Genomic DNA, 12759 nt, shown 5'->3' on the forward strand with positions numbered 1-12759 from the left:
CTAGGCCCATGCCTAGCTCTATTCATCAGGATGTCCCCTGAATTAAGGAGACCCATAATGAAGTCCTCAAGATCTATGCAATGCTATGACTTGAGGAAAAGAAAGAAAAGGAGGGAGAAAAATAAGAGCAGCAAGAGTTGATTTTAACCAAAGTGAGTGGGAAGGAATTGTCAGTAGCATTTCATCTAAAAAGTGAATTTTGATTAAGATTTAGATTTTTTAATACTAATCCCCTTACATAAACTAGCTTAGTATGTAAATATAATCAAAATAGCATTCATTAAAATTGCAAAACTTAGGGCTTCCCTGGTGGCACAGTGGTTGAGAGTCTGCCTGCCGATGCAGGGGACACGGGTTTGTGCCCCGGTCCGGGAAGATCCCACATGCCAGGGAGCGGCTAGGCCCGTGAGCCTGGCCGCTGAGCCTGCATGTCTGGAGCCTGTGCTCCGCAACGGAAGAGACCACAGCAGGGAGAGGCCCGTGTACCAAAAAAAAAAAAAAAAATTGCAAAACTGATTTATTAAGATATGTAAAACAGCCAGCTGCTGCAGTAGTGACTAAGAAGTGTAAAAATAAATTATTTTGTTCAAGAAATATTTATTGAGTTCCTACTATGTGCCAGCACTATACAGGAAGTTGGAATGCAAAGATAAATAACCTAGGTCCTTGTGCAGCTACCCACCTAGTTGGCCCAACTAATGGGCAAATAAATAATCCAAATATGATGGGATAAGCTCCTTAAAAGAGTGAGACATATTTTACACCCATGTTCATAGCAGCATTATTCACAATAGCCAAAAGGTGGAAGCAATCCAAGTGTCCATCAACAGATGAATGAATACACAAAATGAGGTCTATACATACAATGGAATATTATTCAGCCTTAGAAAGGAATGAAATTTCAACACATGCTAAACATGGATGAACCCTGAGGATATTATGAAATAAGCCAGTCACAAAAAGGCAAATGTTGTATGATTCCACTTCTATGAGGAATCTAGGTTAATCAAATTCATAGAAACAGAAAGTAGAATGTTGGTCGCCCCAGCCTAGGGGGAAGGGGAAATGGGATTGTTTAATGGGCATAGAGTCTTAGTTTTGCAAGATGGAAAAATTCTAGAGAGTATTTACACCACAGTGTAAACATACTTAACACTATTGAACTATACACTTAAAAAGAGTTAAGATGGTAAATTTCATGTTATGTGTAATTTACTACAATTAAAAAAAAAAGTGTTAGCTTTATGAGGACAGGGACCTGCCTGTTTTGTTCACTCTTGAATTTCTAGCATCTAGCCGAATGCCTGATACATAGTAGGCACTTGACAAATATTTGACCTTCCTCTGGTTTCTCCTCCCCATTCGACATCCTACACAACACACAAAAGCCAAGTCATCTGTGAGCCAATTCAGCAAACAAAGGCACCTCTCTGCTTAGGGCCCAGAAGGGGAAGAATTTAAAATATTTGTGATTTGGTATTTGTCCTAGTCACACCAACTATCCAACTATTCTTTACTTCTTAATTATGCTTATCCGAGCTTTTTTGGCAGTTAAGTTTCCTAAAGATAGATACTGTTTCTACTTCCCAAAACAGAGTTGTGATGGACTTTGTTAAGAAAAAAAGTGGAAGCAAGTCCGTGAAATGAAATCATTATTAGGCTGTGGTACAAATGGCTCTGGGGCCATGCTTGCAGGTCCCTGAGGAAGGGTGAGGTAATTAGCATGTATTTGCAGTTCTGCTGCCTCTTCCCTCCCTTCACTGGCTCAGTCTGATTCTAGTTGCTCAGTTTATTCTCTTGTGTTTGTGTTTTTCACTTGATCAAAAATAGACAAAAAAAGTTTCCTTGCACGTACTAGAGCTTTTCTACTTTTTTCCGTGTGTGTTAGGTCTCCTCTTGCCCTGATCCTTCTTCCTGCCACCTGCTCGTTTCTCTGCTTTTCTACCTTTCTCAATTAGGGCTTTTCCTTGTGTTCTGTAACCCTGGCTTGGGGCAGCATTTAGTGACAGCACAAGCAAGGAGCCTGCCAAGGGCTTGAGGGGTTTGCAATAAGGAACTCCCATTTCTGGCCCAGGCACCAGACAGAGCTCCCCGTTGGTGGTTCTGGCTTGGCCTCAGCCCTGGGCATGCACATTGCTAGGCTTCAGAGTAGGACACAAGTGCCTTGTCTAGTGCTTGAGGGGAAGCCTGGAGGTGAAAGGTTCCAGGGTATCTTTCTTCTGTCTCCTCATGCTGGTATGGTGGGAGGTTAAGTGCAGGCCAGAGCCAACCAAAGGCCTTCTTGGAGACAGGGTCAATCATAGAACCAAGTGAGGTTTCCAGACCTGGAGATTTGATTTGTTACTTTTCACATGTAACACTTAAATAGTTCTTGCTATGACAAACACTGTTCTAAGTGCTTTTAAATATTAACTCATTTAACCCTTTAAATATTAACTTATTTAATCCTTATAACAACCCTGAGAACTGTGAACTGAGAATTACTATTATCTGAATTTTATGGATAAGAAAACTAAGGCCCACAGAGGTTAAGTGACTTGTCCAAGGTCACAGAGCTAAGTGGTACTGGCAGGATCTGAACCCAGCCAGCCTGGCTCCTGAATCTGTGTTTTTTACCACTATACTGTTTCCTGTCTGGTTTTATGTACGGTCCCCCAGGATTTCCCTTGAAAATCTCATGTGTGATTTTACAAAATATCTTCTCCAAGGTATAACACCCTCTGGTAGGTGCTGGGCAATGTGTATATCCCTTGGAAATTTCTGTGCAGCTCTTGGGATATCTGCTAGCAGTCGTTCACAGGCTACCTCCTGAACACGACATCAGAAGCAGATTTTCTCTCTCTAGGGATAAGGATGCAAAAAAGCAACTTCTACTCATACAAATTTTAAGAAATAAAATTTCAGTGTATGTTTAATACAATAAAATATCAATAGTCCTCTTATGAAGTCTCCCCTCATACCCACACACACATAAGCAAGAATCTTACCCTGGGATCTGTCTGTCCCGAATCAGAGTGAGCTTGCAGGGAGCCATCCCCACATTCTCCACCCAGGCCCTTACAAACAGCATCATGATATTTTTAGATGGTTGGCTGGACTTGGGGGTACAGCTCAGAGCTGTGGGACAGATCTTCTTGTGAGAGTAGCAAGCTAGTCTGGAGAGAAGCCCACGACCTTGGCCTCTGTGCCCTGGGAGACCCTGCCCTGGCCCCGAATATCTGCAAATCCTCTGACCTTCCCTGTCATCCTCTGGCTGTGCCCCAAATGGCTTTCCCTGCTAAGAGCTGGGTTAGCAGAGAAGAAAGTTTCACAAAACATTAAGATGAGCTTGGCTTTCAGCTGCTGACTTATGTTGAGGTGCCGGTCTCAGTTGTCTCTGGCATCTTCTGTGATGCCTGCCAGCTTCCCTGCTTATAATTTCCGAGGCCTCTGCCCATTCTCCATCTCCACGATGCTTGTCTGGATCTTCCTCCCACAGAGCCCTAGTTCTAATCTGGATGGAATTGATAGAAAGTGAATTCCTGCTAAAAAATTAGCTGATTACATCTCAGACAAGGGCTCTCTTCTGTGTACTGCGTTTGCATGTTAATAAGGACATTCAAAACCAAAAAGTTAGGAAACTCAAAGGAGTGAATATCTAGGGGTAGAATGTCAGGCTCCTCTACACAGAGAGCTTGATGGGGTGGTGGTGGGGTGCTTGTGTCTTGTAGATCTCCCCATATTTGTGTATGCATCTAAAACTGGCCCTAGTGTCAATGTCAGGTCCACAAACATCCTCAAATCCAGAATAAAAACATTCACTTTGGAGCAACAGCTATTTCTCTCTGAGTTTGTTCTTCGGGCTCACCAAATCTTAGGGCCCAGATCAGGGCATGCTAACGAGTTCAGTTTATTGGCAGCTGGAGCAGGGTCCTTTGTCAAGTGGGGTATTTCCTCTGACGTCACTGGACTGCTCATCAACTCCAAGGTGGGTCTTTGCCAGGAAAACCTGAATCGAAGAGGAGGCTTGGCCTTCGGGGAAGAGAGCCTGTGTCCTGGCAGCCGGGCATGTCTGCTCCAGGCAGGCCTCTCAGACCCACTGATGCCCTGGGTTAATGAACTTTTGACCCAAGAGGGAAAAAAAAGGTATAAAGAGTAGGAGCTACAGCAGTCAGCTCTTACAGCGTGGCACTTGTGAACTGGTGGGATCGTGACAACCTTAGCCCTACCCACCTACCTGTCTTCCCTGCCCACTCTCCTGCCTTCTTCCCTCCCCTCGCCCACTACTTCTCTCCCTATTCTCCTGAAAAGCAGCTTCCTAGGTGATACCTTTTGTTTCTAAAACCTTCTTTGTAGTTCTTCCTTGACTCCTTTCTCAAAATATTCCCTCTCTTTCCTCCTTCAATGCCAGTCTGTTGGCATCTGTCTCCCCATCTTGGGCTGCCCATCTCCGGCTCATCAAGGTTTTATTTTTATTTTTTAATTAATTAATTAATTTTTTGGCTGCGTTGGGTCTTCGTTGCTGCGCGTGGGCTTTCTCTAGTTGCGGCGAGCGGGGGCTACTCTTCGTTGCGGTGCGTGGGCATCTCATTGCGATGGCTTCTCTTGTCGCGGAACACGGGCTCTAGGCGCACAGGCTTCAGTAGTTGTGGCTCTCAGGCTCTAGAGCGCAGGCTCAGTAGTTTTGGCGCACGGGCTTCGTTGCTCTGTGGCATGTGGGATCTTCCCGGACCAGGGCTCAAACCCATGTCCCCTGCATTGGCAGGCGGATTCTTAACCACTGCACCACCAGGGAAGTAGTCCCTCACCACGGTTTTATAATTGCCTCTAGTTAAAGTTTAAATAGATGGGTTTCAGCCCAAGAGAAAAATGTAAACAAGACCTTTCTGCAGTCTTTCAGAACTGCTGACTTCCAGTGCTTTTGAATTCTGTGCTAGGAAATTCATTCACTCTTGCTGAGGAACTGAGAACCACCACTGGGCTTTCAGAGACGTGAGAGGCACTCTGAAACCATTGAGAGGCTTTTAGAAGATCTACCCTTTTCCTTTTAACTCAATTAAGCCATCAGGATCCAGTTCCCATTCTAGGATGTTTGTCTGGTGTATTGAGGTGACAGAACAGTTAAGCAATCTTCACGGGCTGACTTCTGAAGAAAGGAAGGAAGTGAGGGGAATTTTCATTTCTCTGTGGGAATTTTTCCTTTTGAGGGGAGGAAGGGATTGTATTTGTTGCCCCAGGTCTTCTTGTTGATGAGGTAGTCTTAGGAATCAAGAGAATGGGACCACCTTTGGCCAAAGCAGAAGGAAGAGGGCAGGTGGGGTTTGAGCTGGTGATTCGGTCACATATCCCTTCATTTGCTGTTTCCGCAGAAGTAAGCAGGCCACTTTGTTGAGTCTTGATTAAGAATATTGATTTTCTATATTTTTCTGTTTTGTGTACTTTTTGTACTTGTGATTTGGTGTCAGGATGGATTCAGCAATACTTTCGGATGTTTTAGTCAAGGATTTGGTTGGATCCTTGGCTTCCCCTATTTCAAAACCTTCAGTAACTCTTCATTTCAAGTTCAGACTCCTATTCAAAGCCTTCCACGGTCTGGGTCCAACCAACCTTCACCCTCCATTATTCCAACCATACACCCCTGTACGCCGACCTCACTGAACTTGTCACTCCACTCCTGTTATATGTTCCCTTCCTTACTCTGCAGCACCCCAATGCTTGCTGAGTCCTCCCTGGCCTCCTCAAAATGCCATCTTCCCGTGGTTTGTAGAACATTCCTCGCCCTCCATGCGTGACCAGGACCAACCACTCCTTCCCCCAGTTCTCAAGCAGCTCGTGACACCTCCCTTCACAGTAGCCCTGATTTCATCATCTATTGTTCAGCCCATGTTTATGTGTCAGCTTCCTGCACTAGCTACTCAGCTCCTTGAGCAGAGGATGGTTTATTATACCCTCATGCTGCCCTGCCTTGTGTGTGGCCTATCGTCAGTGCTCAATACATATATTTTTCAACCTCTCTGAAAACTTAAAGTCAACTCTAGAGCCCAAGTGTCACAACTACTGAAGCCTGCGCACCTAGAGCCCGTAGTCTGCAGCAAGAGAAGCCACCGCAATGAGAAGGCTGTGCACTGCAATGACGAGTAGCCCCCGCTCTCCGCAACTAGAGAAAAAGCCCACACACAGCAACGAAGACCCAACACAGCCAAAAATAAATAAATAAATAATTTTTAAAAATTTAGTTAGAAAGAAAAAAAATTTTTTTTAATTTAAAAAAAAAGAAAAAATAATTTAAAAAAATAGCTCTTGAGAGGAACCAACAGTAAGAAGGATTTTGGAGTCAGACAAATTTGGGTTCTAATCTAAGCTCTGCTAAGTATTAGTACTGAGGTGGCTTCCCAATTTTAATCCATTCCAAGCCTCACTTTCTTCACTTATAAAACAAAGACAATAAGATCTCTTTGTGAGGATTAAAATGAGATCAGGCAAGTAAAGAACCCAACACAGTTCTGTCTTATCCTTACCCTTCCTTGATGTTAAAACATTTAAAATGTTCCAACATTTTACTCTGGAACATGAAACATATTCATCAATTTAACATATACGGGCCATATTTTCCCATTCCTAATACAACCTTCCTTGATACAACACTTTCTTCTCATTCACACTTGCAAGGTTTTCAAAGGCTTACCTTGTAAGTAGGATTGGACTTATCTATTGGTCACCTGAAGAAATCCCAGTGATAGGGACAGTGATGAGACAGCTGCTCTGCTCGTTGCTCAGTTATTTTCACACGTGGAGGGCCATCCTCACAGCATCACGCTGCTCTCTTTACTTCCAATGTTAACTTTAAAGAGGAGAAAACACACCATTAGGACAACCTTTTCTTTCCCCCTCCACCAAAAGTCAGTTGCTACTTTCACCCATGGGAGGGGAGCAGTGGACTCTGTTCACCCATACAACATTTATTGAATGCCTGCTATGTGTCAGGTACTGAGATGAATCAGCCAAGGTCCATGCCTTTAAAAGTTTCAATCTAATGGGTTTTGGGGGAATAGGGGAGAAGATAAGCATCTAAGCAAACAAGGATTTTATGGGAACAGAGGAAAGGACAGTCAACCAGTCAGGAAGAGCTTCAGAAAGAGGTGATACTTGAGCCGAGTCTTAAAAAATCAGTACATGAAAAAAAAAAAAAAAAAAAATCAGTACATGGCTGTCAACAATGAAGGCAGAGCACTTCAGGTAGAGGAACCCCAACTCTTGTTCCTCTCCCTCTGATCACTGTATGCAGCCTGACGCATCTGGCTCTACCATCTTTACCCTATACAGTTGTCTTCTCCTTGGTCTAGGGGACTTAAGTTCTTCCTTGGCAGCAACAACATTATTAGTACTGGTTCTGATCAGAGAACTGACATTAGAAGCTTTGCTGCTGCTTTTGTTGCCAAGGCCAAAAACCAGCTAGAGTAGTTTGAGCTCCCTGGGGGAGGGTGGAGGAGTTGAGCACGCATGCGTATACCTGTGTCTGTGTATGTATGAATTTGAGAGTGTGGAGGTGTGTGTCCACCTGGATGGCCGGCTAGATGTTTATCTGCAGGTGTTGCCACAGAAAACAGAAGTGGATATTCAGGAAGCAAAGTGACAGCTTGGGATCTCACAGACAGCTGAAAGACCGCTCAGAGAAGGGAGAGGTTGAAATAACCCCGACCAAAACAAAATGAAACAGAGAAGGAAGTTACATCAGAAGAGGAAAAATGCCAGCTTCATGCTGAAGAGCCACAAATGTCACAAAATAAAAATAAAATGTGGGACTCTTATTTTACTTAGTCAAATACTATTACAATGTTTTCTTCTTTATAGAGCATTGTTAAAATTACAGAAATAGTAATATTTAGTGCAGCAAACATGGAGAACACAAATTGCTGTAATTTTTTAAAGTTATATTCATAGTATCTTATTTATTTGGATCAGTGATTGCTTATAACTTTGCCTTCTACTTCCATATATGAGTTGGTTTTTTTCCTTTAGCACTTAAAAAATATTAAAAACAAGTTCTGAGATTGACTTACTGAAGAACATTTTAAAAGTCTCATTATTAGTACAAATCACACTATTTTGATAAAGATACTCTAATAATAGTTAAGTGACTAAAGGTGTCAGAGCAAGAAATGTAGATCCCAGAGATGTTAAGTTTTTCATTTCCATTCATGTTAGTCTCTTTACCAAAAAGAAGTGAAAGAGTAGTTTTCCTTTTGATTAGATTCTTGTAACCATACAAATGAAAAATTTATAGAATTGGCTTTAGGTGAGGAGGTTTTATAAGAAGTTAATATAATACTGAAATAAGCTTGGCATCAGATCTCATATGAATCTTTTGAATTTGTTACTTTATAAATAAAGGAACTGGCTTTCCATCACCTTCTTAGAATTATAATGGCTTCAAATGATTAACTGATTTTCCAGTCTCACAAAGAGTTAAAAGCATATGGAGAGAAACAAACTACTATGTATAAAATAAATAAGCTACAAGGATATATTGTATAACACAGAGAATATAGCCAACATTTTATAATAACTATAAATGGAATATAATCTTTAAAAATTGTGAACACTATGTTGTACACCTGAAACTTGGATAATATCAAACATCAACCATACCTCAACCTCAAAAAAAAAAAAGGCATGTGCAGTTTTGGGCAGTGAACTAGGGAAATTGTGTGTGTTTTGGTTATAGTGTGAAACAGTACTTCCCAACTGGATGAACTATTAGTCCATATGCTATTTTACCAGGTAACTAGTGAATGGATTTAGGATGGACAGAGTTGAGAAGAATTGACTAGGGAAAGAAAAGTACCTGGTGAAGAAGAAGCAAAGCAAGTAAGACTGATGCTCACTCTGTTTGCACATAGTAGCTAGTCAGTAAATAATTGTTGAAGGAAGGAAAGAATGAAATGAGTGAATGAATAGTAAGTATAAAGAAAGTGGCATAAACACCTAATTCAAAATGAAATTTAAATTTTGCTTTGTGACAGGGTTATAACATATTTCCACTATGATACCTGCCTTGGTGATATATAAAGATGTATAATTTTTAGAAGTTCTGAGACCCTTGAGAAAGAAAACATCTAAAAATTAGATGTGGGGGAAATAGAAATCAATGCATATCTAAACTTTTAGATTTTCTGAATTTTTTTTACAAGTCTAAATTCAGTGTTACTTTAGGAACATAATAATGTATTATGTATAAATTGGTTTATTCACAAAGCAATATTGCTTCTGTTTTACGCTTTTAGGATTTTTTTTTTTTTTGGCTTCAAGGCATGTGGGATCTGAGCTCCCCGACCAGGGATGGAACCCACACCCCCCCACACCCCGCATTGGAAGGCAAATTCCCAACCACTGGACTACCAGGGAAGTCCCTCATTTGGCTTTTTCAGTTGAGAAGAAACCAGCAAATATTTAGAAAGTGAAGAAACCATAAACATCACAGAAACTTATATTTTTTTCTAGACCCACTTCTTTCCATAAGGAGTTTATTTTCAGGAAATAATCTAAGGGTTGTGGGCAAAGGAAGAATAAAATAAACAAAACTCACTGACTGCAACTTTTTTTTAAGTGAAGTATAGTTGATTTACAATATTATATTAGTTTCAGGTATACTGCATTATGATTCAGTGTACAGATTATACTCCTTTAAAAGTTATTACAAGATAATGGCCATTGACTGCAACTTTTTCCCAAGCATCTACATTTTTGTTTAGTAAGTGAATGCCCCCATATCTGACAGTTTCCCTGCTTTCTGGGCTTCCACATCTCCAGGGACCCCTCCAACTGGATGCATTTTCTGACTCAGAACTTGCTAAGGCTCTCAAATCCCCGTCTGAAGTAGTCTCATAAAATCCCTATCCCATTTTATGTTCTGGGAAACATTCCTTTCTGATGGTCTGCCTAAGGAATGGGAAAGAGAGAAGAGGATGCCAAGTTCTGTTTTACATTTTAAATCCATAGATCTTTCCTTCAACAAGTGGCAAGTCATTCTTAATTCCTTTTCCTCTGTATGGAAGAATTTAGCATCACTTCCCATGGTGATCCAAGGATCTTTGCTCTTTGCCCGAAATATCTCTCTCCGAAAGCAATTTCCCCTCCTCTGAGAAATGCTGTCCTGTCAGGCTGCACTGCCCTTGAACCAGACAACTTTCTCTGCTTGTCTTTATCTGTCTAAATAAAGCTAACCTACATTTGCTGTCTTAATTCATTCGGATGCTTGCTGATGCTATTTAAAGCATCCCTTAAGGCTCCGTGGAAAACAAGAGGCATTATTCCCGGTAGGGAAACTTTAGGTTTGTTGGTCATTTAAGGAATTCAAGAATCGAAAGAATCCATTCAGTCTTCAGTAGTTCGGTTGTGAAGGACAAAGGAGCTCTTTGTGTTTTTTATCCCAGGCAGTCTTCTTTGACTTGTACGTTGCTGGGATCAGTTGATAGCAAAAGAGGTAACTAGAAAGTTAATCTCTGTATGTGTGTGCGTGTGTGTCTGTGTGCACGCGCATGCGTGTCTCTCCTTGTCTCTAGGCTTCATGAAATTTGCCCAACAGAATGTGTTTTTTATTCTGGACTCTGATAATTTGTTAGTTCATTGTGAGTTTACTTCCCCTCTCAGGGAACAAATGTGAAAGATCAAAAGGAGATGTCACCTTAGTAAACAGGCTTCTGGTGAGTTTTTGGCTTGTCTCCACCTCCCCCTCTTCAGCCTCCATCAGACATTTCATTAGAGAATCCTGGTACTTACACATTCCAGAAAAGAAGAGGAAATTCTAAACAGGGAAAGGAACAAAACATTGGGGTTGTAAATAGGTCTCCACTGTGCACTTCTATAGGACCGGGAGTTCAGAGAGGTTCCAAATCTGTTGACTGTTTTTTCACATCTGGTATTTATGTCAGTCTGTCGGCTTGCTTAGTGGGAGGGAGAGCTGGTACAATGGGATGGTTTTTAACCACCAGTGCCCCGCTTAAGCACATGCTTTTATCAGCATCCACTTGTTCAGCCACGATTCTGTGACGTCCATTGCAGCAAGTGAGTCAGAAGCCACAAGCTAACAGGTCTGTTCCTTCCTGCCGTCACCTAGGAAACCAATGCATCATCCACAGGAAATGCAGGCCCCAATGGGGAGTATGCCCAGATCAGGTTATAAAGCTGGCAATGAGTTTTTCAAAAGAGGTCAAATAATAATGGGTAGAATCTTAGTCTAGGGTAGGAAGTGGATCCAACCTCTTAGGCATGGATCGAGGACTGTCAGGCAGAAATACCAGGAGGAATTAGTCAGCTAAAATCATGAAAAATGTCTGCTTTATAAGAAATTAGCCAAGGGCAAGGGGTATGGAGATATAGTTTGATTACCCCAAACAGCAAACACATTTATTTGCCAGTTGGCTGAGAGTAATTTTTTTTTTTTTTGTACGTTAGGACAGTGTGTGAAGTGAGATGAGGAAACTGACAAGACATCACACCAGGCTTTCAGCTGAGTGAAATGTATATCCTCTTTTTCATGGTCTCTCTCCCTTAAAATAGTTATGGAGAGTTCCATCAGAGAAAACCACACCTTGTTTGCCCTCATGCTCTCAGTTTTTTTTCTGCCTGAGCCTTATTTTCTCCCTCCCTCACTACTACAGTTCAGCAGAGTCCATTGCCTTAGTGTATAAATACAATCTACCACACACTGTCCACATATCTTATATAAGCATATGAATATAAGCTTAATGCAGCTGAGAAAAAGTACCTGTGGAGCTTCAAGTTGTTTGACAAGCTTAATGTTTCCAGGCAGATTTATACTCTCATGCTGCTGTGGGTGAAAGAGTCTACGTAAAAGTACAACGTGAGCTCTCCTGAAACTTCCTGTTTTAGACTCAAAGAATATTAGAACAGGAAAGAAAAACAACTCAGAAATCACCTGGTCCAACCCCCTCATTTTTCACATGAGAAATGAGTCCCAGAGAGGTGATTTGTTTAAGGTCATCTAGTGAATTAGTGTGTATGCTGGGGGCCAGGAAGAGGAGAGAAGAGAGGTGGGAAGCTTGACCGCAAGCTCAAAATGAGTCAATAGGTGATATGGCCACCCAAGAGACTGTTATGATATTAAGCTGCGTTAATTGAGGTACGGAGTCCTGACTAAAAGGGGCAATTGGTACCCACACAGGCTGGTCAGTGTTGCCAAGAATATGACATTCTGTCCTGAGTACCCATTGAACAGGGAAGAATGACAAACCCAAATGTGCCCAGAGGAGGGTAAAGGTGGTATTAAGAGCTTTAGTAACTACTGTATAACCTAAGAAGAAAAACTTAAAACATTAGGTTCCTCAGCTTGGAGACCAGAGGATGTGTCACAGAGAGCATAGAAGGAGGTATTGTCAAATAGCTGAAAGGCTGTTTTGAAGAGGGCTCAGACTTATTTTGTGTGATTGTGAAGGGCAGTTACAAATTGGTACAAGTTAGAAGCTGATAGGTTTTAGCTTCATATAAGTAATTTTCCAATCATTCAAGCTGATCCAAATGTATTAAACTGACCAATGGGATAGTGAATTAACTCTCTATCTCCAGAGGTGTTCAAATGTTCATTCATGCATCCAAATACATTTATTGAGTGCCTGCTATATGCCAGTCATTGGACTAGAAGGACTTTGAGGTTGTCATCTGGGTTAATTAAGGCAATACTAGCTGCTGTATTAAATCTGTGTATCAAACCTAAAACTGTCTCATGGCTCAGACATGACAGGAAACTTATTTCTCACTCAT

The 12759-nt window shown here is 41.5% G+C and overlaps 1 protein-coding gene and 1 long non-coding RNA gene across 2 annotated transcripts in view; one reads left to right on the plus strand and one right to left on the minus strand.

The window, feature by feature from the left end:
* MKLN1 (muskelin 1) overlaps positions 1-12759 on the plus strand; it is a 354266-nt gene that overhangs the window by 92822 nt on the left and 248685 nt on the right. The window lies entirely within an intron of this gene.
* The window catches only part of LOC307191348, a 60109-nt gene that overhangs the window by 36928 nt on the left and 10422 nt on the right, over positions 1-12759 (minus strand). The window contains exon 3 of the long non-coding RNA XR_013829712.1: positions 6665-6820. This is a non-coding gene — a long non-coding RNA (uncharacterized lncRNA). The remainder of the gene's footprint in view (positions 1-6664; positions 6821-12759) is intronic.

This window comes from Stenella coeruleoalba (genome assembly GCF_951394435.1).
Source record: "Stenella coeruleoalba genome assembly, chromosome: 9".
Taxonomy (NCBI): domain Eukaryota; kingdom Metazoa; phylum Chordata; class Mammalia; order Artiodactyla; family Delphinidae; genus Stenella; species Stenella coeruleoalba.